This window comes from Lathyrus oleraceus, chromosome 5 (genome assembly GCF_024323335.1).
Source record: "Lathyrus oleraceus cultivar Zhongwan6 chromosome 5, CAAS_Psat_ZW6_1.0, whole genome shotgun sequence".
Classification (NCBI taxonomy): domain Eukaryota; kingdom Viridiplantae; phylum Streptophyta; class Magnoliopsida; order Fabales; family Fabaceae; genus Lathyrus; species Lathyrus oleraceus.
The window spans coordinates 504,063,218-504,070,187 of NC_066583.1; positions in this window are offsets into that span (position 1 = coordinate 504,063,218).

The following is a 6,970-nucleotide window of genomic DNA, read 5'->3' on the forward strand; positions in this document are numbered from 1 at the left end:
TAAAAGGGAAGAAGTAAAATACCACACGGATCAAGATCCGAAGTTACAGCAATTAAAGGATAAGCGACCCTGAGATTCTCCCAAGCTGATGCCATCAAAGAAAACCAATCAGTACGGGAAATCGGAATAAACCTCCGGAGGGTATCCCTGCGAGAATATGTGAGCCCTCACAAAAACTCAACAAAAGGGGTTAGGCAAGCAGGATGAAATCAAAAGATAACAAGGCCATGGCAACACAAAGAACAGGTTAGAACAAAACGGAATAAAGCAAGATACTGTCACATTCGCGACTGCTTCGCCTAGCGAAAGCCTAACGAAGCTTCGCTGCGTGCTCGCCTAGCGAAGCGGCTAGCGAGCACCTGCGGGATTTGGATTTTCCATTGGTACCTGCACGATGTTAAAGATTCCAGATCCTATGGCATTCACCTCATAAACGAAATTGTTAAACAGTCAAGGCATAAATCACATATTCATACACAAATATAACCCTGTGGGCCAAGCCTGAGGTTACCTCATATATTCAGTATTCAACCCGAGGCATAGAGTAATAGGAACAGAGGCATACCTGATGAGAGACCTGTTAAAATTGGAAGACAAGGCCGGATTGGCGAAGCAACGTTTAGGGTTTGCGTGAGGCGGAATGAACTTCTCAGGGCTGCCCGAAGGTTGCTGCAGAGTAGTTCTTAGGTTTGAAACTCCACGTGAACTCCAAGTCTATTTCTCAGGGAATTTCCAAGTGTCTGAAACCCTACTGAAACTCTTATATTTATAGCTGATTTTCGTGGACTTGTGGGCTTGGAATGAGGGAGACCCAAGTCCAAAATAATTTGTTATATTTTAATTATTTATTTAATTTTTTTTTTTTTTTTTTTTTTTTTTTGAAAAACTGAAGGGTAAATTTTGGGGTATTACAGCGTGCGTGAGCCGAACTACGGTAGCTCTGATTCTCATTCCAGATGAGATACTTAATGGCAGCGTGATCAGTGTAAACGATTATTTTAGCTCCGACCAAGTAGGAACAAAATTTATCTAGTGCAAATACTACTGCTAAAAGTTCTTTCTCGGTCGTGGCGTAATTCATTTGTGCTTCATCTAGGGTTCTACTCGCGTAATATATGACGTGAAGTTTTTTATCCTTTCGTTGTCCTAAAACAGCGCCTACGGCGTACTCACTTGCGTCACACATTATTTCGAAGGGTTCATTCCAATCCGGGGTCTGCATTATGGGCGCGGAGATCAATGCTTGTTTAAGTGTTTGAAATGCTTCTAAACATTTATCGCCGAAGATGAATTCAGCGTCTTTCATTAATAATTCGGTTAAAGGTTTAGTTATTTTAGAAAAATCTTTAATGAATCTTCGGTAAAAACCGGCGTGTCCTAAGAAGCTTTGTATTTCTCTCACAGTTTTTGGAGGTTGAAGGTTTTCGATTACTTCTATTTTGGCTTTGTCTACTTCAATTCCTCTATTCTATATGATGTGTCCTAAAACAATTCCTTCTTGTACCATAAAGTGACATTTCTCCCAATTAAGTACTAGGTTTACTTTTACACATCGTTCTAGAACTCTCTCTAGGTTTTCGAGACATTCTTCGAAACTTTGCCCGCATACGGAAAAGTCATCCATAAAGACTTCCATGATGTTTTCGAGAAAATCAGCGAATATTGTCATCATGCACCTCTGGAAGGTTGCTGTTGCATTGCACAAGCCAAACGACATTCGTCGATAAGCGAAGGTACCAAAAGGACATGTGAACGTTGTCTTTTCTTGGTCATCAGGATGAATTGGTATTTGAAAGAAACCTAAGTAACCGTCCAGATAGCAGAAATGAGAATGCTTGGCTAGTCTTTCTAACATCTGGTCTATGAATGGTAAAGGAAAATGATCCTTTCGGGTTGCTTTGTTTAGTTTCCTATAGTCAATGCACATTCTCCATCCCGATTCGATTCGTTTGGTTATAGTTTCTCCTTTTTCATTTTCGATCACGGTTATACCTCCTTTCTTTAGTACTACGTGTATAGGACTAACCCATTTGCTATCGGATATAGGATATATGATACCTGCCTCTAATAATTTCGTTACTTCCTTCTTTACTACCTCACTCAGGATCGGGTTTAGTCTCCTCTGATGTTCCTTAGAAGTTTTACAGTCTTCTTCTAACATGATGCGGTGCATACAAGTAGAAAGACTTATCCCTTTAAGATCGGTGATGTTGTATCCTAGTGCGGTTGGATATTTTCTTAAGATATGTAAGAGTTTTTCGGTTTCAAGTTTTCCTAGGTCTGCATTAACTATCACTGGTCGTTCAAGTTCTAAATCTAGGAATTCATATCTCAGATTTTTGGGAAGTGTTTTCAGGTCGAGGGTTGGTTTCTTAAGGCATTGCATAGGATCTAATGTTATTGCTAAACATTGGTTCAGTCTGTCTTCTACATAATAGTCAGACAATTTGTCATTTTCTAATTATGTTTCTTTTATGCATTCATCGATGATATCCATGAAGTAGCATGTGTCTTCTATTGCAGGTGCTTTCAAAAATTTGGAAAGAATAAACTCAATTTTCTCTTCTCCTACTTCGAAAGTGAGTCGTCCTCGTTTTACGTCTATGATAGCGCCGTCGGTTGCTAAGAATGGTCTTCCCAGTATAATGGGTGTAACTTCATCTTCTCTTATGTCCATAATTATAAAATCGGTTGGGATGTAGAATTGACCTATGCGCACGGGAACGTTTTCAAGAATTCCTACAGGATATCTAACGGAACGATCCGCTAATTGCACAAACATTTTAGTTGGTCTTGATTCTCCCATTTCAAGTTTCTTGCATATGGACAGGGGCATAACACTGATACTGACTCCTAAATCGCATAAAGCTTTGTCTATGACAAATTTTCCTATATGACAGGGTATAGAAAAACTACCAGGATCTTTAAGTTTATGAGGCATATTCTGGATTATTGCGCTACACTCAGCAGTGAGTGTAACGGTTTCGCTATCTTCAAGTTTCCTTTTATTAGAAAGAATTTCTTTTAAGAACTTAGCATATGAGGGCATCTGTGTGATGGCTTCTTGTCATACCCCGATTTTGGTCCTGAATTTTTTTCATTTTTTCATTTTTATTTGGCACTTGGCCTAAAGTTCATTTGCGTACATTCATTCCCAAATCCATATTTTTTTTTTTATAAACATTGGTCATTATTTAGTTTTTCTTTATCATGGTGTTTTGATTATGAAATGGATTCTAAATATTTGACTCTTTTTTATTTTTTCAATTTTAATTTCAAATTAAGTCTAATTCCAAATTTCAATTTAATCTTAATTGTATTTTTACTATGATTCAAATTCTAATTGATTTTTAATATCCAAATAAATGTTAGAATTTGACATCAAAGTAATTTTAGCAAATTATAGATTAATTTGATTTTAATTGGTTTTATTTGGCTTTTTGATTTTTAATTGACATTTTGATTAGTCTCGGATTATTCCTAAAAAAATCCATATCCATTTTAAAGTTGTTCCTGCAGAATCCTCAAACATTGGAACCAAACAATGTGATAATAATAACAACAATAATAGCTTTAAGCAGAAAATGGAGGAAAAGGTTTCAAAAGTTGTTACTAAATGTCAAAGTCCTTCTTCAACTTTGGACTACAATAACAGTCTTGGAGTTTTCAATGGAATCTCCTATCCAACAGACATAGTTCTAAAAGATAAATTTACAGACAACATAGAACCTGTTTTTACCGAAATTCATCTATTCAGAACCAACAAAAGAAGGATTCTTGTTTAAAAACAAAGCTTATGATGAATCAGTAAACAACCATTGACCGTTTTTAAACATGACAACAAGTCCGAGAAAGCCTCTACTTCCGAGGATATTAAAAACAGTACAGTTGGGAACATTCTTTTTCCTTGTGTGAATAACATAAGCAAAGAACGTAACCGGCTTTCATATTACGGCAATCCTCATTTGGGAAATCTTACACTAGTCTCTGCAGATAAGAGTTCGAGTTCCATTTCCCTATCCAAACAATCTTCAAGCATTGACTACCCATCGTCGCTCAAACCAAGCCCAAAAAAAACCGCTGCAGCAAATAAGCCGCTTTCTCATCCCACTTTCGCTGAGATGATAACTGAAGCAATCACAAACCTGAAAGAAAGAACCGGTTCAAGCCAATATGCTGAAACAAAATTCATCAAAGAGAAACACGAGGACTCACCTCCAACTTACCGTAAGCTTGTCAAGTTTACCTATCAGAAGGTATTGTTTCACTATGGAGAGATAATACTGCAAACGTCATCCGTTACTTCCCCGCTCAGGCTTTGAATTTTGCATTCGAGGACTACTTCAAGAGGCTTTTCGATTTCAATAAGGACAAAGATGGTTACTGGAAATGGTTGGCTGGTGACTTGGCCTCAGGAGCACGAATCTAAACCGTAGCCACCAATATTCATCGCTGAAGCATCAACCGCCTGCATTACCGTCCAAGTCAAACAATCTGCACATAAAGAGAGAAAAAGCAAAAGACGACTTCACTTTCAAGAATCTGCAACTTTCAAGAAGAGGATAACATAATTCGATCTCCAATTTCTCAACCGACGGAACCGGAAGCTCCACACCAGTATAACCTGCACGAAGGAGGAAACTCAGAGGGTCATCAAAAGACTCAATGTTTAATCCAAAAGTTTCAAATTCAGTACCAGAATGTTTTAATACTAACCTTGTATTGTTCATTAGCCGGCGCCGAATGCCTTTCTTATTTGGAGATTTAACACAAACCATTGACTGCTATAACTAATCAATTTTGACTGAAGAGTGGATGAGCCTTGTGAACCAAAAGCATGCATAGAATCCAATAGTACCGGTTACCACAAAAAACGCATAAGAAGCTATAAGCATGTATCCAAAGTAAAATATTGCATACACCAACTTTGTGGTTTCAAGCTTGGTGCAGAAGTAGAATGTTGCATAAAGAAGGAGGTATAGTGCAGATGAGCCAGAAGTAAGGGTATGTTTCCGGGTTCTCAGAGACAAATGCTTGTTCCCCCACAGCAACAGCAACAACCACAGAATCAACAGATTCTTTACCAGCAGCAGCAACAGGTTATGAAGCATATGATATCTCAGATGCAGCAACAACAACAGCAGAACCTTCTGCAACCAAACCAGTTGAATACCTCTCAACAATCAGTTATGCAAACGTCATCTGCTATGCAGCCTTCGACGATGCAATCAATTCTATCTAGCCTTCAACAAAATCAGCAGTATAACAGCACATGCCATGGTTCACGCTTGTTGGCCGGTCCTTACGCTTTGGCTGTAGAAAAATAAATTGAAGAGTGGTTCAAAGCTTATGACTTTTAAGTGTTTAAAGCAAATAAGTCAATCAAAACTAAATCACAATGAAAACTTGGGTGTTTCTGAATTGGTCAAAAGGATTCTAACCGTAAGCCTATCAGAAACGGATTGACTTGCTGGTGCAAACCTTGTGCACAAGACCTATGTTGCTCGTCTTATGGGTGGAGAGGCATCGGCTCCTGCTGCTGCAACTTCTGTTCTACAATTTATGGTTGATCCGGCTAAGATATCCCCTTTTTGCTGCTGTTTGTAGGCGTCCAGGATTTCTTGAAAGCTGCATTGACTTGTATTTTTCTTGTGCAAGGGCTGCACATGCTGTAAACCAAAGCCAAGACTCGAAATCAAATGCATTTACCATCAAAAGGTTCATGTACCTGCACTCACTATCACAGATGCAGTAGGTGAGAGTGAGAATGAAGAGGAGTGTTTTCTATTTGGATGCATTTTCAGCAGGAAAAGGATACAATGCTGCTGAGATTAGTTGGCAACTTTGGATAAATGTGATACCTGTTAGGAATTAGACACCGGAGATGCGACTGTAGTGACTCGGGCAGTGGCTGGAGAGGTACCCATCCCAAGCGTACTGCTATACGTCCAACATTTGTGTCTACCTGTTATATGACAATAATTTATTAGATTCATTTCATATTCCTGCAATTGCATACCTTTGTTTTCAACTTACCGGGAAGGCAAGATGGTGCAGTGTTAACAGGCGCACACACTCCACACTTTTCCATCTCAATCCAATGCTGTGATCAAAATCGAAACCGCCTTTGAATCTTCAATATTTTTTTCACTGCAGTAACACAGAGCAATTAGTAAGGCAGTAAAATTCAGAAAATTACCCAAAACCGAGTACAAAACCAGAGTTGTGATCAAAACCGAAACTGCTTTTGAATCTTCAATATTTTTTACTGCAGTAACACAAAGCAATTGGCAAGTCAGAAAAATATCCCAAATTGGCATTAGGACAAAACAGAGGGAGAAAGCATGAGTTCAGATTACCGTTTCGAATCTTAGCATCAAACAGGACAACCCGATTCTGAGCACAAAAAGCGTTTCCAGGAAGTTTCCCTATTGAATCTTTGGATAACCAAATTGAAACCCTAAAGCTGCAGGGATAAATAGGAGAAGAAAATCAGTGAGGAGGGGGCGATTGAGAGGCGGAGTAAAAAAAAACCTAGGATTTGAAACCGCAAAAATTAGGGAAATGGCGAAAAAGCTTCAAAAACAAAAAAACCTAAATCCCAAAGTAAAGGCAAAACCTGGTTTGAAGAGTTGAAGGAGGTTTAAGCTTTCATCGTCGCCGTCGTCGCCGTCGAAGGTGAGCTCCTTTTTATTTCAGCCATGATTTCTTGCATGTTCCAGAGTGTTTGAGTAAGATGAGAGTTGAGGGATAGCGATTGAGAGCGAGAGATAAAAAATCATGAGCGATTGAGAGCGCTAGAGAGAGATTCGATTGAGAGCGAGAGAGATTTCGTGGGGAGAGGACGAGATTGAGGATTTTCGGTTACTGTTACGGTGCCTCTCTCATTTTCCCATTTTTATTTATTTTCTTTTATTAAACAACACAAACATTTAAGTCACGTGATAAACCATTTTAAATTTTTCTTTTT